Source organism: Onychomys torridus, chromosome 21, assembly GCF_903995425.1.
Source record: "Onychomys torridus chromosome 21, mOncTor1.1, whole genome shotgun sequence".
Taxonomy (NCBI): Eukaryota; Metazoa; Chordata; class Mammalia; order Rodentia; family Cricetidae; genus Onychomys; species Onychomys torridus.
Genome location: NC_050463.1, coordinates 36,205,998 through 36,228,979, shown reverse-complemented (window position 1 = coordinate 36,228,979; position 22,982 = coordinate 36,205,998). Strand labels below are relative to the sequence as shown.

General features: G+C 45.7%; 1 protein-coding gene across 2 annotated transcripts in view; it reads left to right on the top strand.

Moving 5' to 3' along the window:
• Klhl29 (kelch like family member 29) overlaps positions 1–22,982 on the top strand; it is a 307,924-nt gene that overhangs the window by 59,985 nt on the left and 224,957 nt on the right. The window lies entirely within an intron of this gene.

Below are 22,982 nucleotides of genomic sequence, written 5' to 3'. Positions count from 1 at the left end.
ACTTGGGACCCTGTTCCTTAAAGGATGATGTCCGTGGAAGAGTGAGGTAGGAGGCCAGGCCTGCTTTTAAAGAGCCCACTACCTGCTTAATTGTTCTGTATTTGTTTGGGGACGGCTTCTGTTTTATTAGGGCCTTCTAACCTGAGAGTCATCTTTGGAAATACAGATGTGATTGAATCAGCTCTCCTTTTGGGACTTCCGTTGGATCCCCTTTGCCCAAGGATGAAGTCCAGGATCCTTGACGTTACTTCAGACCCCGGAAGCTCTGGTGCCTTCCTTTCTTACTAGCCTCCCATCTCTTCCTCTCTCTTCCCCTCCAACCCTGTCCCCAAAGTAGGGAGCCTCAGTGCATTATGTTGTAGGATGAGCTCAGGAAAAGATTAAGCCGGTGTGTTTATTCTTTATTTCATATAGTAATTGTTTTTTTGGTTTTTTTTTTTTTTAAGAATCGTATTTTTGTGCTTAGTGGAATGGATTTTACTTAAACCTCCAGGCAGACTCCATTTAAATTTGTCTGGAAAATGTATAGTCTTGATGTGTTTGTGGAACCTTGATATACGTTCTTTACAAAATCCTGGTTTTATTTTTTTTAAAGATGCAGATTATACATTTTAAAGCGGTTATTTAGTAAGCTCTTTCTGATTCTTCCTATAATCATATCCAAAAACAGAATAATGATTCCTTTATTTCATTTGCCATCTCTCGTGCCTGCTAGAAGACCCCACTCCTAGGTTCTCTGTCATTTTTGCAGAGTCTCTGTTCTTGCTATTTTTTTTCTAACCTCTCCCTAGCCCAGATCTCTTTTATGATGATTTTTTTTAAAACAAAAGATATTTCTTGATGCCTCCAGCTCACCTGACCTGTGCCATGTCATGGGCAGATCAAACAACCACACCACCCACCCTTGGCACTTGGCACCAGACTGCCTCTTGGTTAGAGAGAGCAGAGAGCTTTGTATCCAATTTGACAACTTGTAGCAACAGGAGCTGGGGTCGGGGAGCACATTGGTTTCTTCTTTTGTATGAAACCTTCATGCAATGAGTTTGTATGATAAATTGGTGGTGAATTAAAGACTGCCCTTCAGTCCATGGATGGGCATTCTTCCCAAGCCTGGCCCCTCCTGCCCCACCTGGAGGCTTGAGTCTCTTATGTAAATAGTAGCTAGGCTGTAGTTGACTCATGAAATTGGACCACTGGGTCCATGACTTCTTAAGACCAATTTATAAAAGCTCTGTTAAAAAAAAATAAAAGTCAACCGAAAATATATTTTTAACTTTTAGTTGTGTGTGTGTGTGTGTGTGTGTGTGTGTGTGTGTGTGTGTGTGTAGACACAAGTGCAGGTGCTCTTACAGGCCAGAAGAGGGCAATGGACCACCCTTCCCAGGAGCTGGAGTTAAAGGCTGCTGTAAGCTGCCTAATGTGGGTCCCGGGGAATAAACTCCAATTGTCTACAGGAGCAGCAAAAATTCTAAACTACTGAGCCATCTCTCTAGCTCCTGATTTTAAAAAAAAAAAAAAAATGTTATACATTGTAATTCAGAGTCTCATTTTGAGGCTAATGTTTTTCAAACTTAAGCGACTTGAAAACTGTGGTTTTGCTCAGTTGAATTGGTTGCTGCTTACTATTAGCGTTAACACAATTAGCACCGCCATCAACTTTGATTTGTCTGGTTTTCATGAAGGCCTGTGTTGAAGGGGAAAAAGAGAGAGGAATGCAAATGCATGAATTTAAGATATTTAAAACTTGGGATTTAGTTCAGCCCTCTGCTGAGGAGCTTCCTGAAGACAGGCAGAAGTTTGCCATTATGTAGTGAAGAGCGTAGGCAGAAACTGAGTTTCCAAGCCCATGAATGTTGCCATGGCATGGGCAAGCATGGCCAGGCTCTTCTGACTCAACAATGGTTACAAGACATATCCTCTTCCCCTAGACTCATACTCTGAAGCCTCCGATTGTGACTATATTTGGACAGGGGGGCTTTGGAGACGTGAGGACGGTTAAATCGGTCACATAGGAGAACCCCGATCCATTTAACTAATGACAAAATGGAAAGAAGACCCTAAGGGGCATCAGATGGAAGACTAAATGAAAATACAAGGAGAGGGTAATGCCCCTCAAGCTGTGGAGAAGGCATTCGGGAGAAAGCCAACCTGCTGACACTGATCTTGGACTCAACAACTAGGAGAAAACCAATTTCTGTTGCTTACACTACCAAGCCTGTGGTATTTTGTTACAGCAGTCCTAGAGAACTCTTGAGGCCCATCTTAAAGGATCCCCCTTCCTAGCAGTTTCCTGTGTAGTAACACAGACCGGCATCCTCCCTTCTTCATAGCTGAAGAAGCCAAGGCAGAGAGGACCCCCAGGGCCAGGGCCCTTGGCACAGTGAGGTAGTGCCAGCCACAGGCTGATCGGGAGCCATTTCTACAGAAGGCCAGCCCAGTCCCGCAGGCAGCGTGCTTAGGAAGCTGAGGCAGTGGCCTGGGAAGAAGCAAGTGGTAGTTCAGGGGTCCCGGGAGCAGGAAGCCAGCCTTTGTTCTGGTGGACTCTTTCTCTCCGCTGTGGATCCTAACATCTGAGAACTAATTCTGAGACTCTCTCGAGTAAAGCTGCCGCACGATGTGCGTCTAGCACCCACGAGTGAGGAACGGAAACATTCCTCTGCCAGTTGGGCAGGTTTCTGGCGATTTGTGCTCAAGTTGCATTTTTTCCATCCCCACCATGCTGAACACTTCCGCCTCGTACGGCTTTGCCACTGCTATGAGGCTCTTGGACAGCTTAACAAGTGTTAAGATACCGGAGTCTGCCCCTACTGGAAAAGACGAGAGATGTGGCTACGTCTCAGTTTCAAAAGTCTCCCAGGGTGGCATCTCAAAAGTAGCCCCATTAGATGCCCATCGACCACAGGGCAGGCCATGTAGAAGGCTTTCCTTGAGATCCCCATCCTGCTCCAGATGTGCTGAAGGGCTCTGGGGCAAACGTGAATGGGTGAAGGCAGAAACCAGGATTCCTCCACCCTACAAAAGCCACCGCAAAGGCAGGCAGCAACACAGGGAGCGGAGCATCCTTGGACATCACATCTGTCCAGGGCAGAACAGCAGTGACAAGGGTATTCAAGGCCCTTCCGCAGGCATTTGCTGAGCCCCTGCTATGTGCCTTGCTCTATGCCATCCTGATCCGGGATAGGAACCAGAAGGAACAGGTGACCGTCTCCGAAGGAAGGCAGACAAGGACCTGAGGGAGAGAGCCTAGGGTACAGAGTAACTGTTCAGGATGTGTCCATAGCCGATGAGGTTGCCAAGGCTGAACTCACATGGGCTCTGAACAAGGAATGGCCAGATTATCTGGGGGCTTGGAGTACCTCTTTTGCTGTGGGAGGCAGTGCTGGGGACCCATAGGGACCTGGAGGAGTGGCCAGGGGTTGCTATTTCTTTCCACAGACCTGGAAGAGTGGCTAGGGGTTGCTGTTTCTTTCCACTGACCTGGAGGAGTGGCCAGGGGTTGCTGTTTCTTTCCTCTATCCTTTCCTTGGGTTCTTCTTCACCTTGAGGGGTTCTGTAAAGGTTCTGGGTTTCATTCCCACTTAGAATTCTTTCTGCAGAGTTGAGACTTCCCCAGAATCGTGGACTGATGTGGCTTTGGGGCTATCACTAGGGCTGTGATAAGGTCCCACACTAGCCTCTTCCAACAAGAATTTCCCAAACTGGGAAACAGCTGGAATGAGTTCTCTCCAGAGTCAAATGGAAGATCAGAAAGATCCACCTCCCAGTGAGCTGGGAAATGAAAGAGAATCCCAGGATTCCTAATCTTGGGGAACAGCGTGGGTAATGCTACAATTTGAATATCAATTGCTCACCGTGGGTCCTTTTGTTGAAGACCCTGTCCCTAACTGGTGGTGGCACCATTCTGTCAGTAACTTCAGGATGTGAGCCTTAGCGAGAGGAATTGGTCCCTGAAGAGTCCTCCTGGAGGTCCCTATGGCTTCCTGTCTCCTTCCCTCTGCCTTCAGCCTGCATAAGGCAAGCAGCTTCGTTACCAACAGCTCTCTACCATATGCTCTGCCTCACCACACTCAGGCCCAGAAGCAAGGGCACCACATGACTGTGGAATGTTTATATTGGGGATTTTACTCCAGCAACAAACAGCCAAACAGCACCCCTAGTGGCTGTGACTACAGACTCCAGTACTGGGCAGGAGGGCCAGCATTACCTGAGAGACAGGACATCGAGGAGTCTTACTCTGCAGACTCTATGGATCTCCATCAATCTCCTATCTCCAGCTTGCTCCTTAAAGAGTCCATTTAACAAGCACACAGTGAATGCCTGTTTTCTGCTAGGTACTGTTTGTTGCTCTAGACTAAAACAGAGTTAGGAGACTTCTTTTGCAGGTCAGTATTTAGGGCTTTAAGCACCACATCATGTCCATCACCGCTACTCAATTCTCATAGGTTAAAAGCGGATGTAGAGAGTGTGTGTATACCTGAATGTAGCTTGGATTTGTTTGTTTTTGTTTTTCGAGACAGAGTTTTTCTGTGTAGCTTTGCACCTTTCCTGGATTTCACTCTGTAGACCAGGCTGGCCTTGAACTCACAGAGATCCGCCTGCCTCTGCCTCCCGAGTGCTGGGATTAAAGGTGTGCACCACCGCCGCCCGGCAAGCTTCAATTTTTTTAAATATGTATTAAAAACAGGTGTTAGGATGATTTTAGTTTACTGGATGGTTTACTGACCTCTGAGCTAGACACTAATATAAACAAAAGAGGACATTGTCCACATGGAGCTTGAACTTCAGGGAAGGAAGGAACTGATCACAATCATAAGTTATAATCAGAAACAAACTCTCAAGGCTTTCCAGAGAGGTTTAATGGAGTCTCCGGTCAAGAAAGAGTTTGATACTGGCGTTAGGATCTGAATCGGCATTAACCAGGTGAAAAGGAAGAGGAGACGCTGTGTGGAATAGTTTTGTGGCCTGACTACAGAGCATCTGGAAACCACGTGAAGGCCAAAGGGAATGAATGATGCAGAAGAATTCAGATGTTCAGGAGAGGGAAAGTGGTGGCCTTGGGTCACACCACGCCGCCCATCTGCATCTGAGTCTCAGGGGGGGAAAAGCTAAAAGCAGAGGATAAATAGGACTGGATTGCAGTTTGGGGGGGAAAAAAAAGAAAGAAAAGAAGATCTCTGGCTGTCAACACGACAGCAGATTAGGGACAGTAGGGTAGGGTCAGAGGGATGAGGTAAAGGGACTGGTAAAGGAAAGACATGCCATAGAAGGTGAAGAAAGGGAGGGAAGTCATAAAGGGTGACAGTGGCTAGGTGTGGAAGACAGAGGTCTGCATATGGCGCTGACCATTAAGGCAGGAAGTGCTGGGGGAGCACTGCTTCTTTAGTTTTGGTTCAACATGCGTGCGTGCACATGAGAGAGAGGGGGAGAGAGAGAGACAGAGAGATACAGAGAGATACATATACACATATATGCATGTTCGTGGGGATGGCTCACAGGTGTCTCCAAGTACATGTGCACATGTGTGTAAAGGCCCAACGTTGATGTCAGGTGTCTTTCTAGAACATTCTCCAATTTATGACTTGATATAGAGGATTTCACTGCGTCTGGAGCTCACCAATCCTGCCTAGTCTAGCTAGTCAACTTGCCCCGGAGGGATCCTTTGGTTTTTGCCTCCCTGATATTGGGATTACAGCGGCCACCATAGCTGCTTGGTTTATACATGGAGGCAAGTGATTCATCCACTTAGCCATCTCTCCAACCTGCTTTTTTGAGGTGTATGTGTATATGTATACATTTGTGAATATGCGTGTGGTGTGTTATAGGCATGTGTATATATGTGTTCATATGTGTGTGCACAGGAGTGCACACATTTGTACTGCACGTGTGTGTCTTATATCACCCTCTACCTTCTTTTTTTTGAGACAGTCTCTCACTGAACCTGGAGTTCACCAATAAAACTCGACTACCTGGCCAGTACGTCAGAGATCCTCCTATCTCTGTCTCCCTACACTAGGATTATAGGAACAGATAATCACATTCAACAACAACTTCTTCTTCTTCTTCTTCTTCTTCTTCTTCTTCTTCTTCTTCTTCTTCTTCTTCTTCTTCTTCTTCTTTCTTTTTTTTGCTTCCCACATGGGCACAGGGGATTAGAACTTGGGTCCTCTTGCTTGTACAGCAAGCACCTTTACTGACTGAGCCCAGCTTTGCTTCTTTGAGTTGTCTGGACCAGAGAAGGCCACAGTGGGCTTCGATCACCTTTGAGACATTAGAGATACCACATAAGCAGGTCAGAGGGGCAGCTGTGGCACTTAGAGGTAGAGCTGGAGATAATACATTTGGTAGATCATCAGTCTATGGAGGGCGGTTATTGAACTCTGAGCAGAAATTAGATCCTGAGGAAGAGAACGGGGTTTTAAAAAAAAGGCGAGGGAATGAGAAAGCATCCTGAAGAGCCCTGTTACTTAGTAACGGGCAAGGAAGATGAGTCTTAATAGACCAGGAAGTAACAACAGTGATGGAGGAGGCGGGCCCAGTGTGGGAGTTAGGAATTCCCAGGCCAGGAACCTTTCTCCCTGGCCAGGGCTTCCCCAGTGTTAGTGCCGTGGCTATTGCATTAGATATCACAGTTTTCCTCCCTGCTTTTAAAAATGGCCACCAGTGCCGGAGGCTTCTTGGGACAGCAGACAAGCTGAAGAGCAGAAACTGACCATTGACTTAACAACGTGGAGATTACTGCAGACCTCAGCAAGCGAACGATGGGAGGCAAGGAAGCAGACAGGAAGCCCAGACAGGACTGCCGGAAGCTTGTTCATTGTGATGTGGAAGAGCTACATAGGAAGATAGAGGGGGAACTGGAGGAGGCCATGGGGTTAGAATTTCATTTTAAGATGATGGAATTCTGGCAGGTATCTATTTATTCAAAACACTTGTACATTTATTCATTTTGCAAACTCTGTATCTTATTAATTATTATTTGATCCAACCAACCCATCTCACGTTTGAGTCGTATGTTTACTATGGGCACTAAACTCCGTTTTATTTCCTTCCTTCCTCTCCTTATGAACGGCATTTCTTGAGCGTTTACTTTACAACAACACTGAGACATGAATTGGGTATAGCCTGAAGGTTTGCAGTTGTTTAGTTTACTTCATTGGTTCTCTGCCAAAGATGGTTGTCTTCCTCCTCCTCCTCCTCCTCCTCCTCCTCCTCCTCCTCCTCCTCCTCCTCCTCCTCTTTTCTTCCTCTTCCTCTTCTTTCTCCTTCCTCTTCCTCTTCTTCTTTCTTCTTCCTCCTCTTCCTCTTCCTGCTCCTTCTTTTCCTCCTGCTCCTCCTCTTCCTCCTCCTCTTCCTCCACCTCCTCTTCCTTCTCTTCCTCCTCTTCTTCAGTCTTAGAGGCATTGAGCAAAGTCAGAAGATGTGTTTTATTTCTCTGACTCAGAGGGGAAGAGGTACTACTGGCACCTAGTGGGTAAAGTCCAGAAACATTGATTTACATCTTCCAGGGCCTGGAGTGCGGAGCCCTCATGACCAAGAATACAAAATGTGTGTATAGTATCTACTGGGGCTCAGAGGGTAGGTGTTTGAACATGGATAGATAAACTGAAGATGAGGAGCTGATGGGCAAGAGAAGGACACAGGTCTGGACAGATGTGGCAGAGTGTAGGGCACAAGGCCAGTAGCCTCTAGGAATTCAGAATGGAGGCACCATGGCTGGTAAGTGCAGAAGTCAGTATGGAGCCCTAGAAACTGTGTTAGATGTTTTGGATTTTTGTCTGTCAAGTGGGGAACCACTACAGAATTCCACATGAGAGGAACCAGATGTACATCTTAAGAAGAACATTTTTAAAGTAATTGTTTATTTTATATTATGTGTGTGCATATTTTGTTTGCTAGTAACTGAAGGAGCCAAGTCTTGAGTTAAGATGACGTTTATAAAGAAACCCGATCTAGCCTGTGGTTTTCTGCCTCCCCTTTGGATAGTGGCTTCAGGACCAGCTGTAAGCATCCGCAAGACCTCAGTTCATAATTCTTAGATACCAGAACTTCCTGTGGATGTGCCAAAGATTCTACGCCTCTGGAGTTCAGAGGAATGGCCTCCAGGCAGCCACTTTAATTCCTCTGGGTTGAGAGTTCTCATTGTAGCAGTTAATTTTTGGTCACTTTAGCTGCAGTGGCCCTTACACAGAGGAACACTTCAGGGAAGTGTTCTCACGGGGAATCATGCTCAGTGCTGCCTTGATCTGTGTGTGTACCGAGTGCCCTCCTGTGACCTCTGTCCTGAGTGCTTCATGTTCTGCCTTCTTCAGGAGGAGGACATCCCACCCCACCGTCCAGTGCACCCCTTCTCCATCTCAGGGAGAAAGATGGCTTTGTGTAGTAAATGAATAAAGGGAGCCTCGACTCCCAAATCTATATCCGGCACAGGTCACACTTTCAAGCTGCCCTTCCTGTCAGGAGGCCTTGGCTATATTTGATAGTCTCTCTCTGCCCAGGACCAACCGGGAGAGACCAAGGCTCGCAGGTGGAAGGGACTGGTGGGGCCAAAAGGGATACAAGTTTTTACCTAAGTCTCCATTGCTCAGGGAAGCCAAGAGAGAGATGTTCTGGTTTAATAAATGTATCTTAATTCTTTGCATAAGGAAGAGTGGGGTTTGGCTAGGGCCAGGTAAATGCTACGCCCTCTGCCATGGGGGAAGGAATGAGTAGGAGAATACAGGCACACTGGCACCCCAAGGGTTAGCAGAGTTCCCTGCAGACGGAGCCTTTGAAATTGGCTGATCACCTGTGAGTCCACAGCCCAGAATTATCCCTATCTGGGAAATGCAGAAAACCCATAGGCTGGGCGCTCCATCCCAGGGGAAGGCTGTGGGAGAAGCCAGCTCTGAGTTCCAACGATTTCTTCTGCCATCTTCCTGTAATGATCTCATCATAAGGATACAAACGTCTCTGGGTTTCAGCAAGATGAAGGGCTTGTCAAACTAAAGAACTTTTGGTGTTTCTGGTGGCTTTGGCCGGTCTATTAAATTCCAACTTGGCTAAGGTGTTTAGTCACTCACCTGCAGTGCTTAAGAAAATTAATTTTATGCCCAGCTTTCCCCGCTTACCCGAAGAAAAGGTCTCAAAAAATGTTTGGTAGCCCAAATATATGGACTTTTTTTTTTGGAATTTAAAATTTTTGTTTATTTGTACTATTTAATTAATTCCCTGTGTTACGTATGTTTAAAGCTGCAGACTATGTAAACTGTTAACTGATAAACACTGCCTTTTCCACTTACATTTCATGAGCCATTAGTCCCACTTGCCCTTCACAACCTCACCTCCAGTGAGTGTGGCTCTGTGTACATGGAGCAGCTTCCAGATTCCTCTGGCAATCCCCTACTGTCAAAGAAAGAGGCAGCAGTTTTTGAATCTGAGGATTAGACCAACCTAGAAATTTGTACTCCAAACCACAGGTCCCAGTTCCCAGAAGTGTATGTTTTATTTTTTGGTGTGTGTGTGTGGGTGCCTTATCGATGAATATTTTCAATCTCTTGCAGCAATTAACCCCTGGTTGGGTTGCTGCTCTTCCAGTGATCTTTAAAGGCTTGTGTATGGGAGCGGAGAGATGGCTCAGCATGTCTGCCTCTTCTGCAGAGGCCTGAGGTTCAGTTTCTAGCCCCCAAGTTGGGTGGCTACCCCCTCCTGTGACTCCAGCTCTATCGGATCCAGCATCTTGTAGTCTCTGTTGGCACACACACACATGTGCATACACACATACAGACATCCACACATCAATAAAAAAATCTCAAAAAGTTTTTTTTAATACAAAGCAAATGAAACCCTTGAATGAAAATGATCTTATGTAACCCACTACAATGTAATAAATAAATAAAAGTGTGTGTAGCTATACTAAAATGGTGAAGTCATAATTATAAGACTAATTACTATGGCCATGTCAAATAGTTAATGGGTCCTTTTTACTTTTATACATTCCATTAATTGGTATAATTAGCCATATTAAATAAAAGGCATCATACTTTTTTGAGGGATAAGAAAGGATGGGAGAAAGATGACTATGTATATGGACATAGACAAGAACGCTAGTATGCAGGATTCTCACTGAAGGAACATTAGCTTGTTATATGGCACACTGGTGCATTTCTTATTGGCCCTTTGGTCACTGATGCCTGCAAAATAGGTCTCCAAGGAAGCCAAAGGACAGAGACCAGGCTGGTTCGGGTAGCCCCCCGCCCAAGAACTCGGGTCCATCTTTCCTGTGTTCCAAATACCAGGAACTGTAAGCCTCCTGTGACCCCCTTTCTGTGGACCCACCACTGGGCTTTTGTGTCAGTTAATGAGCTCGGAGTCATTTGGAAATATGCGCTGTGCTCCACAAAAGGAATTAGTAATAGAATCAGAAATGATTCTATTTCAGCACTTCAGCACTATTGCTACTATTAATGTCCATTATCACTATATTACCTGAAATGTGTTTAACAATCACAGTCACTAATCAGGGTGCCTGTCCTGGAAAATGTGCATTCTTTCCATCTGGATCACACTATGTATTGTGCCATTTACTGTTTTAAATGTTTTTTTTTTCCCCAGATAATTGGAGCCTGCTACCTCAGACTTTGAAAAGCAGTGTAGCTCAGGTGAAGCCCTGAGAGGTTCAAAGCCGGTGCTTCCGTCAGGGAAATAATGCAATTTTCATACAAAATGATTATAATATTCCATGATTACATGGGAGTGGGGGGTAGTCTGTTTTTGTTAGACTTTTGAAAGTAGCAAATTGAATCCCATTCAAGTAACTGGAGGTTATGAATCCCTAGCACAAGGCGTCTATACTTGTTGGAAGGAGGCTCTGTCCCCAGAGTCATTGAACCCTTTGCTGACCATTGAGGGCAGACATGGAGTGCCAAGGAGTTCATTCCTTGCCAGTAACCCTCAGCCAAGGACAAAAGGAAGATGAACAAAAGGTTCCAACTTCCTGGCCTCTGTGATGAGACAACAGGAAGATGTACTCTCCATTACACTCTGAAGCTCCCTGCGGGATTAGCTCACTTGACCACACTATGAGGTTCTCAACGAGGGCAATTCCCTTCTGCTCCCTTCCCTTTTTTTTTTATTTTATATCCCTAATGCCCCTTCTGGAGCATCTAAGATAACTCTCTGAATAAAGTGCTTATCTCATGTCCTCTTCCCAGTTCCACCTGACCTCCCAACTCTCCCCTCTCTCTGGAGGCATCTAGAGTATTATGCCCCCTCCCCCCCCACCACACACACCTATTTGTGGAGGACCATGGCAATACCAGAAGGCTTGGTGGTTTAAGTCATCATCTTGAGAAATGGAAATTCACAAAGTTTGAGTCTGGAAGGCGGCAGGCATAATTTATTTTTCCCCACCTCTTTCCTTAAACATCACTACTCCATTCAAGTGAGGCAAGATGAATTCATCTAAGCCATATGTAAAATGCCCAAGATCAATGCCCTCGTTCTGAACATGTATCCATGTACTCTTAGATAATTTATGTATAATTTTAATAGATTTGTCAACAGCAGCCCTTCTTCATCTAAACAGGCTGCTTGCAGACAGACCACTTAATTTGCTCACTGGATGTTATTTTTCATACATGCTTGCTGCTCAGTCGACACACACCAGATGATCCCATTATAAACACATTTGACATGGCCTCTGCTGAGGGGATGGGCATACTCGAGGTCTGCTACTGTGGCAAGCCGTGTGCCTCCCCCCCCCCCCACCCCACCCCACCCCACCCACACCATAATAGTCTGAGAATAGACACCGAGGCCCCAGTCACGACCAGTGTGTCCATGCTGATGAGAGCCGAAATCTGCCACTCGACCCGAGGGACAGCTTACCTGCTATCAATTCCTTCTTCCTGCCTGTCTCTGCGTGAGGGTGTTTAGCTCATCCTCCAGGCAGGCTAGGGGTGTGGGGTGGAGCAGTCTGCACTGGTAATAGATGGAACACGGTGAGAAGTACCCTGGCTTCCTCATATCTTGGTGGAGAGGTCTGACATGCTCCCCACAGCCTTTTAGAGGATCACCTGCTGGACTAAGTAAGTCCAGCTTGCCCACAGTGGTAACCCGCTTGTTAACACGCTCACCATTACATTCTCCTGTCCTTTCTTGGATCCCCAATCTCTTATCATGCTTCCTGAATTTAATTTCCAAAGAGACTATTTCTATCTAAATCCTTGTTTGGGAACATGTGTCCCTCTGAGTAACTTCCTATTGGTCTTCCGGGCTCTCTGATCCCTCATGCCCAGATTGGATCCGCATAATGCCTTCCTGGTCCTTCTAGCCCAATGCTCTCCCAGCACCAACCACAGTCAGTCTGACCAGCAAATTGAATGGAGGTGGGTCATAAAATAGAACAGAGGCCAACTGGACCAGCTTCCAGCTGACATGAGTGTTTGACTCAGGTGAGGGTTCTCTGTCCAGATCATCACTTCGGAATGAAGATCAGAAATGGAAGGTAGGTAATGTCAAGAGTACTCTAGAGGGAGAGATGTTCCTCTCCTTCCAAAGACTAATGGGAGTGCTGACTAATCACTTGAGCCATTTCTGTCCATGGTGGTGAATGCCAGGAGTGGCCAGTGTTCCAGAGGGAAGATGTTCTCTGGATGTGGTCATCTTCGACAGGCCTCCTTGTGACAGACCTTCCAAATTTTCTCAATGAAGTACAATGTGTGTAATGTGTAATAAAAATATAAATAGGCCTTTCAGAAGCATCTATGTGTTTCATTTGACAACCTTTAGATGCATTAAAGCCAAGTTCGGTTTTGTATGAATTCTAGATGATATGTAGTATTTTTATTTGCTACTTCATGGCTAAATGTTTCATATAAAACTGAAGAGAAAAAAAATACACAGTCCCACATGTAAAAGAAGAAGCAGATGGCTAAATGTGACCGTGGGAAGAGGCAGAGAATAGAGAGCCCCTCCTTGCTGAGGAGGGGCCGAGGTGGAGTAGAGGAAAACTCACTCATTAGCCATTTGCTTTCCGCTGTGCTGGGAGTAGACTATTAGTATTCATAAGAATCTACAGGTGTCTTTGTTATTTTTTTATCCTTTAAATGTACATATAAATGAGTATGTATTATTTATAGATGTCTTTGAATTTAGAAACATCAAGCTTGAAAAGTAATGCGGCAAGGAATATTTGATTTAATGCTCACTGGAGAGTGGAGAAGGGGCTTTCTGCAGGAAGGCTGTGATGTTATCTAACCTTTTCTGGGGACTTTCTTACTAGCTCTTGGGTGGTAGTCCCAGTGTGGAAAGCTTCTCAGGTAAAAAAAAAACACAGGAGTCAGCGAGCAGGAGACCTGGGTTCTCATCTCTGCCTTTTTCCTGGCTAGCTGTGTGACCTTGAGTCTGACCTGCACACTTTTCTTGCAGTTGTTTTTCTTGCCTGCCTGCATCAGGATGCCATTCAGGGCAGTCTATGGTCTTGAGACTGGATGCATTCCTGCAGGCTGTCCTGGGCTTGGCCTGACTCCATAGATATTGCTTTTGTTTGCACAAAAGCAGTGAGGTTGGTGAGCCATAGTGGGGTGTGTATATGTGTGTGTATGTGTGTGTGTGTGTGTGTGTGTGTGTGTGTGTGTGTGTGTGTGTATGTATATATATATATATATGTATGTATATATATGTATATATACATACATGTGCACATATGTGGTACCAAGATTAAACCCAGGGCATTGTGCATGCTAAGCAAGCACTCAACAACTGAGCTACACCCTCAGCCTCACAATTTTCTGAGGAACCGTGAAACCCTGCTACACCCAAGCCACTTACCTGCGCATGTTGGTAGAGATCAGGAAAACCAAGTCAGCTTTTCATTCTATTTCCATTTCCTCGGCAGTTTCTACATTGGCCAAGAGAAACAGCATACTTACAGAAATTCCTGGTAATAACTGCTTTCTGATTGGGTATGGAGAAACATGCCTGTCTGGTTTATTTTTTGAATGGATAATTCATCATATCTGGATAAAAAAAAATCTCATAATCTCCATAGACTTTCTTTCACAATTTTGTTTCCTTTGAGAATATAGGAACAGCCTCAGATCCATTCAAGCAAAATAGCTCTTTAATGGCTGAGAAAGCAATGCCTTCCAGACCCATTTGAGGCTTAAAAAGGGGGTTCTCAGCTGCAGGCTTTAAAGGCTTAGACTCTGGGCCTGGCTTTTGATTTACCAGTTGCTGGGGATAGGGTGGGGCCAGAGGCCCAAACTGAATATTAATTAACTCTCAGAATAACCTTGATATTTAGTGCTATCATCCCTGTCCGATGGATGAGACAGAGGTGAATGGGAAAAGGAGGCTGGATGTATGGAGTTTCCCTGCTGCTCAATAGCAGAGCTGAAACTTCGACCCATGTGCCTTGGGTCAGTGGTTCTCAACCTTCCTAACTCTGTGATCCTTTAATACAGTCCTTCATGTTGTGGTGACCTCCACAACATTATTTTTATTACCACTCCATAACTATAATATTTTGACTGCCATGACTTGTAACATAAATAATCTGTGTTTTCCAGTGATGATCTCGATCCACAGGTTGAGAACAGTTGTGTTAGGTGGTAAGTTGTCCACGCTTCTGCTCACAGCACAAACTAAGCTAACGCCATGCACCAGTGTGTCTAAGGCATGGAACTCCAATTAGGCCATGCAGCCTATGAGCCAGCTCCAGACCCTAGTAAACTTAGAGAAGATTCAGACCTCCCTGTATGTCTTTGAGGATGCAGAAATACACAGAGCCTGAAGCCCACATGGCGATACCTTGTGAGGCTACTTTCTGCTAATGCTCCTCTTTAAAGCTATTAAAAAGTCAAGGAACAGAGAGGCAGGGGATGCTGAGGGACCCTAAACAGTACCTGGACCAGCAAAACCAGGGTGACCCATTCCAGATCCTGGGAGTGGGCTAGAAGATCACCTAGCCCTACTGTTTTAATGTTGTCTCCAGCCCCTTGACATACACAGATATAATTCTGCTCGATCTGACACACTGGCTGCTTGAGTGCATGGGGTACAGACTGCAGGCACCCCTAAATAACTAGGCAAGTGTCCCCAAGAAGAGGTAGGACTTAGATGAGAGGAAACCATTGCTCTCATCAGGGCCAGACTTAAAGCATGCTGTTTGGCTAGGTGTGAGTTTCTCTGGGGCTGATGCTGAGTCCTGGCTGGTGCTAAGGTGCATCTAATGCTGGGGCATGGCTGTCCTTCAAAGCTAAGTTGAGCCTAGCCAGAGCCCAAGGCCCCTGGAGAAATAGGCTAGGGGCTAGCTTGTCTGTCTGTGGGTTGCTTTCCTCCCATAGCTTCCCCCGCTGCCTCCTGGCCTATTGTTTGGTTTCATTCCCCAAGACTCTCAGCAAGTCTTGATTAAATGTTACAGCTTGGCCCCAGGAGCTGTCAGGGGGAATCTAGGGGAGAAACTTGTCCACACTTGAGTCCAAGCTTTAAAGAGACAGCATCCCCAGGAGCTGCGTGGAACAGGAGTGGGCATTATCACCCCACATGTATTCCTAGATGGGACTGGACAAGGGGGTGCCATGTCTCTCTCTACACAAGAAAAGAAGGGAGCCTATACCCACCCAGGCTTGGTAGAGCAGCAGCTGGCCTGCCTGTCCGTGAATTAGGGATGTTGGCACTGTCCCGCCTCTCAGGGCACTTGAGGCGGTCTAATGAGGCAGAGGAGATGCAGAAATGCTCCAAACGGCCCACAGTGCCAAGCAAATGTGAGGCGTCATCATGAAAAGCTTAAATTTATGGGTCTGAAGGAGAAGCAACATCTGGGAAGGAATTATTGCAATTTAAAGGGAGGATGTGGGTCTGTTTATAAGTGCGGAATCTGGAAGCGATGTCTGGTTTTTTCTTGTGTTTTTTTTTTTTATAAACTAATTCATATTCCAGTCAGAAAACTATGGTGTGACTATCTTCCAGATGTTCAAAAGAAAATTGTAGAAGATGAGTTACATCTTGGAGGCATTTTCTGTCTTTCAATAGGCTTCACTGAGCATCTACTATATGCCAGGTGTACCCACTCTACTAACATCTTTGATGCCACCATGGGCAAGTCAGGATGTAATAAGTCCCATGGGCACTTTCAGTGTTCCCTCAGTGCAGAGCCTTTAGGAAGTGCACAGGTCCTCCCAGATCTGCCCCAGTGACAGAAACATCTGTATAAGCATGTGGTGGGGACCTAGGATGTGTGTTGTCATTGAGTGATATGACTGGATTGTATGCAAGATCGTTAATTTCTAAAGGGTTTGCTGTTTAACAGGGCAAAAATGATTTGGGTGAGTATGATCTGTGAACTTGATTTCCTGAAATGCTTCTGTCCAGATTCCTGGCAGTCTTGTGGTAGCATAATAGGATCCATTCAAGTCAAGAGCACCCCATTTTCCTTATCTCTACATTTTCTTTGACCCCAAGACTATGAGGGTCAAGGGCAGGCTTCATGGGTGACCCACACAATGCTATTGTGACACTCTCCAGCGTTCTTTGGCAAAGCATCTGTATTCCAGAGAATGCTGGTAAATTTCTAGGGGAGGAGCAGATGGGAGATGGGTCAGGGGAGAGGCTAGTGAATGTCAAGTCACAGGGAAGAACTGGGGCTTCTGAGATCAGGACACTAGGAAGAGCCTCCTTGCCTGGACTCTTCAGGGTCCCAGGACCAGAGTGATGCTTTTTGGGTGGGGAGCTCTGTGATGAGCCCCAGGGTTTAGCACAACCCCTGTAGCAGCAGTAAGGCTACCTAGGGAGCCTGTTGCCATGGGACCGGTGTGACTTAGCCCCAAGCTGGCATCACAGAATGACTTCATGGTTCTACAAGCTGGAGAGTCCCAGGGAAGTCCTCATGGTCCTTCTAGTGTGGTGCCCTCCTGGCCTCAAGCTGAAACCGTCCTCCTGTGTCCTCATGGGAGGGTACCAGTTCAAACTTTCTGTCAGCTTGGGGGCTCTACCCTTTATGTCCACAGTTATAGCCACTGTGGTAAAGTCCCTACCTTCAAATATAGCCATGTGGAGCATTAAGGATTCAACATAGAAAGGCTTGGGAGCACACAAGTCAGTCTGAATAGTAAGATGAGAGAGGAAATGACCTAACTCAAGCGTCAGTCATATAAGACAATGATAGCTAATGTGTCTGCTGAGCATTCTCAGCAGTGAGTGAGTGCTCTGTGTGTCACCGAGGCGAGAGGGAGAGAGAGGAATCAGGGTTTTCATGACAGGTAGGTGGCCAAAGTCATGCCCTGAAATAAGGATCTAGGAATAATTGTGTGTGTGTGTGTGTGTGTGTGTGTGTGTGTGTGTGTGTGTGTGTGTGTTTTAATACAAAACAGTTCATGCTCATCATCGTCCTCATCTTGATTGAGAAAGAGAAGGGCAGAGAGTTGACCTAAGGAGGGGTAAAATTTAGTCCCTGGAGTTGGGAGAGGGTGGAAAAAAATTCTTATACGTCAGTGGCTGGTGACTCCAAAGCTCTCTGACCAAAATGTGTGTATATATATATATATATTACTCTTCAGAACTTAATTCCTCTTATTAGGAAGAATTTAAATGTCACTTAACTCAACTTTTGTCTTGTGGGGCGGAGAATGATAATGAAGAGACAGAGTCGAGGGGGATGCTGGGTTAATCATCTTACTGATTTTGAAGAACTAGAGAGAGTTGTTCACTGTTGACAAGTGCATGGCAGGTGGAGGAGGGGAACTCTGAAGCAGGGTGAGGTCACCTGACCCTCCAGGCTGTTTGGGGGCTGTGGAGTTGGGATGTCGATTCACCAGGAACTGACGGAAGTGAGTATACACCTTTCCTCTCCTTTTCTTCAGGTCAGGGTGGTAGCCATACATGGGACAGCTCTCCTTATCCTTATTGACAGGTCCCTGGTCACCCAGAACAAAGGTGTGTAATCATCTAGAGCCCCATTCCTGGCTCCCTTGTTGACTTTTCTGTGTGACTTGAAGAGGACTCTGATTTGCCGCGAGCCTCCATTTCCTCATTTGTAAAAACAGGAGCTAATAAAAGTCATCGGTCATTGTTAGAAAAGGTAAAGGAGAAAACATGCGTGACTTTCGCAAACCTCAAGCATTGTGGAAATTTTGTTACTCCTCCAAGCAGGGTAGCATGGCCTCAGCAAATACAAACTTGACGAATCTATGTCCACAATCAGGCTTGCCAGGCAGGGCCTCACCAACAGCTGAAAACGGGTAATGGATCTCATCAGTGGCCAACTCTGCACCCTAATGGAAATGGGAAATCTCTGCGTGGTGCTAGGTGAACTCTTAGAAAGTGCTCTGTCTTTGTTGCCTCACTCTCCATTTTTAAAAGCAGAGCCTTCCGGACCCCTTGGCCCGGTAAACTGTTGCGAACCTAATGGATAAACCGGGTGCTTATTTTCGTAGTGGCAAGATGCCTGCAGGCTTTGGTGAGCCCATGGTTGATATTTTTAATGGATGGCCTGTTTTTCTGTCTTCTTGAAAGAAAGCAAGTATGAATGAGTGTTCCCTGTGTGGGATGTGTTTGGAGTGGATGTCTGAGCCTGATGCAGGGCTGCTGCGGAACTCTGTGTCCAGGCTGTTAGGAGGCGGAATTGTGCCTAGTTCTCTCCTCTCAGCTTATGGACTCCAGATCCTATGCTTTCCAAGAAAGACTGGATCTCGGTTGCCTAGCCAGCTGTGAGGGGTGCTGGACTGCTGAGTACTAGAACCGTAATTGGGGTGTATGGTCAAGAGTCAGGCATAGCTAGCCGCTTTCTGATCCTGTATCAAATGGGAGAGTCCCTAATTGGTTTATCTTCTCAGCAGGCAGTTTCTCTTCAAAAAATTGGTGTCTTTTATAGAGAGGTAAGGACTCCTAGGGCCCTTGTTTATAATTCTCTTGGCTATCAGTTTGGCTCATGTCAGGAATCATCTGTACCTACAGATTTTGAGTTGAAATGGTTCTCTGAGTTAGATTTTTGAAATCTCTCAGCATTTAACCCAAACAGCCCCATTCTGGGTTCTTATTTTCATAATGGTCTTTGTCTTGTCAAAGTCAGTCTCATCTGCTAAGTAACCTGGGAAGGTAAAGATGACAGATCCCACTTAGAAGCAGTAATGTTACCTGGCGTGATTTTAAAAATAAAGTATCCTATGTCCTTTTGCTTTTTAATGTCTTTGTCCTTAAGTTTGTAAGTTGCCCTCTGGTAAGTCAATTAATGCAAGAGAAAGGATCAGTTTGACTTGAGGTAACCAAGGTCAAGTCCCCAAGTAAGGTATTGCTACCATCTCACCAGATGTCCAAAAGTCAATCCTAGCTCCCTGTGACTTCTCACATTCCATCCTGAGATGTTTTCCCAGGCCACGATCTCCAGAAAGTGAAAGTTTTACAATGTTATCTTGGGATCAAAATGATTACTAGAGCCAGAGATGGTGGTGCACGATCTTAAACCCAGCACTCAGGAAGCAGAGACAGGAGGATTTGTGTGAGTTTGAGGCCAACAAGATCTACATAGCAAGCTCCAGGACAGCGATGTATAGAAAGACCTTGTTTCAAAATAACAACATCAAAAATATTCCTAGAAAAAGGGTTATTCATTTTTTTATTGAATTTTTAAAATTAAAATATGATCACATCATTTTCCTCCGTTTTCTCTCTTCACTCCCTCTCAAAATCAAGGACCTGTTCTTAAAATACACACACATACACACATGCATGCATGCACACACGCATGCACACATGTAAGTACACACATGCACGCAAAATGCCTAAATATATAAATGCAACCTACTCTGTCCACTTAGCGTGACTTACTTACATATATGTGATTTCAGGGCTGACCACTTGGTATTGGATAATTAATTAGAGGGCTCATCCCTGGAAAAGACTCTTTTTCCAGCTCTTAGCATTCCTTAGCTGCCTGTTGTTCTTTGTCGTGGGTGGGTGGCATCCTGTGAGAGTTCCCCTTCTGAAGGTAGCATGTCTGTTGGTATTGTCATCAATCAGCCATACGGCTGTCATCAAGCAGCCATATTGTTGAGGTGTCATGAATGAAGCTTCCCTGTTATTTCTAGGAGAGGCAATCTCACAGCAGACTTCCTGGTTCTCATAATGGTCCTGACTCCTCTTCTGTACAGTCGCCCAAACCTTAGGTTGAGGCACTGTGTTGTGTCCGTTGGGGCTGGGCACCCCACACTTGTTCTCTGCATATTAACCAATTGTGGTTTCCCATCCTGTCTCCATCTGTTGCAATGAGAAAGGACTTATCTGTGGGTCTAAGAATAAATATTTAGAATGCAGTTAGGAATCATGCCCCATTGAGTAAGGTAGTAGTAGCAGGTTCTCCTCCAAGCTCCATGGCCTAACTAGTCCAGGTTAGTTGGCTAGATTTCTAATATCAGGCATGATTTCCCTCTCGTTACGCACTGTTGGTTAGCGCCAAGATATGAACACCATTATTGTACCCTTGGGGCTATTGTGCCATGCTGGCTGTAATTGTGGTTCCTAGGCATTGTGGTTCATTCTGATCATTGAAACTAGGTTTCTAACAATTTAAAATCACTTTCTATGCCAAGCAGCTCATTAAGGCAGAATGTGGATGGGTGGAGTGGGTGTAATTTGTAGACCATCTAAGAAGAAAAGATGACGAGTCGTGATCTATTGTGCACTGATGTGGCGTGGGGCACCATGGGCCCAAGATTCAAGTATTAAGATAGTAGTATTTTAATATCTGTCTGTTCTTGGCTGCAGATCTGACTGTAAGAAATAGAGGTTGGTTAGGTGGGGCAAAAGGCAGCAAGAAAGGGAAGATAAGACTAGATAAATAAAACCACTAAGACATACAGTAAAGCTAGTTGTGAGCTAAAGACCCCTTAAAGGGGGAGCACCTGGTGGGAATGGGCCAGAGCATCGTGGTTTGGGAGCTCCTTGCTGGGGACATGGAATGACTGGTGGCACTCTTGAGATGTGTGGTACTGAAGAGGGGACAGTGCTGGTGAGGTGGGGCCAATAAACCATGTTCTCTAGTCTGAGAAATGAGAAGTGGGTTCTTAGGAACTCAGTAACTTACCGGGCATCACAAAACCATGTGGTTATATAAAAATTCCTCTCGTGAAGTCATGTGTTTAATCTTTTCCCAAAGTAACAAATCGGTTCAAATGTGTCATTTGCAAAGAGATAAAAGAACAAATCACAAATGCCGGAGTACAGTATAACGATACCGCGATAGTATGATATCCCAGCGCTAATAATGAACATGGAGGTAATCACTGCCTATAAGTTTCAGGGAACAATGGGAGGCAGCTATTACTGGAGCCTAATGGGGGAGTACCCTCTCCTTCAGCTAGTGCTGTCACCTTCAGCTGAGAAACACAGCACAAGATGATGCAACAGGGCCCAGCCCATACCCAGGCTCCCACAACAGGGCTCAGCCCATACCCAGGCTCCCACTGATGCCCATTTAGGTTGAACCTAACCAGAAGTCAGAGGGTGTCAGAACCATAGCGATGCCCCCTTTAGATCAGGTGTGCCTCAGAGGACACAGAGCAGGCAGTAGGGTAAGAAGCTGACCCGGATGAATGGAATATTTCCAGCACACTAGCTAATGGTTCACTTTCCTATCAGAAGAACCGTTTGCATGTGCCTTTATCCCTGCAGAACCCTCACAGTGACTTCCTCTAGAAGTGGTGTCTAACACGAAAGAGTAGGAATGCAAAACCATTGTTGTGGGTCATAGACTGTTCTGTATTCCCTTCCCACTACTGACTGTCCCTTGAGCCTCCCAAGTCTGCCTGTGCTGTATTCACTTGGGTCTAACCTGGGTCATGGCAGCCTCTGGCTGGAGAGATTTGAACTGCATAGGTGGAGGAGAAGGAAAGCGGATAATCTGACTTGCATTTCCGAAAGATCTTTCTCAGCTGTCTGGCAGCAAGGATCCTCAGGCTTTTGACTGACAGGCTTTACAGCGGCCTCCAAGTCCCTCCACGCTTGGAGCACCCACCACTGGAGCTCCGTCTTCTGCCGGTGTGTCCCAGGTCCAGCCACAGAGACTTTCTCAGTCATCTGAAAGTGGTGTCCCAATCCCCAAGGCACTTTGCGCTGCCTCTTCCCTCGGCCCTGGACTCCTGTGTGACCCATTCCCCAATCCCTTCCAATAGGTACACAAGTGTCACCCCCTATGATGCCGACCTCACACACTCTATTGAAATTATACAGCGGTCCCCAGACAGCATCCTCTACCCCAGCCACTCATCATGTCCTAATAGTTTTCACCTATCAAGTTCATTGTTTGTTTCTTTTTACTCACTAGACTATGGACTCCACGAGGGAGTGATATATTTGTTCATCCATACATTTCTGTGGCCTAGAAAATGGCCTTTTTAGGCTTCAGGCACTCAGTCGTTACTGAATGATCGAGAAATGAGTGAATGGATGAATGGATGGATGAATGAATGAATGAGGTTCTTGAGAACCTAAAATCAGTGTGACCACTGTCTTCTAGACCTCTCTCTTCACCAACACCTACCTGCTCAGGATCTTTCCCAGAAATTCATTGATCTTCCGATCACCACTGCTGCCAATACCTTGTGGCTGAAGTAATCGACGTCTCCGTGTGCCTCTCACTGGCTTGGTGGAGGAAATGTATTCACGACTTTGGCTCTGTGTCAAAATTAAATGGTGACCTTGGCTCATTTTGCCTCCCCACAGAGGTTATTTCTTAATCGTAAAGGGCTCTGTCCTTGGGAAAAGTAATATTTCTGCCACCTTCGGCTTTCAAATGGCTATTTGATATGGCTCACAGGTGTCCCTGTCAGAGGCAGCTGAAAAAGCTTAGGTAGAGAGGGTCAGCAAATGGCCTGTCGTGTCGTCAGAAGCTGGCCATGAGGTGGGATTTGTTTACAATAACTTATTTACCTGTCCAAATCCTTCAGACCACATTAAAGCTTTCTCCTGCTAGCCAGGACCCTGGAGTGCTAAGAGGAAAAAGGAAAATC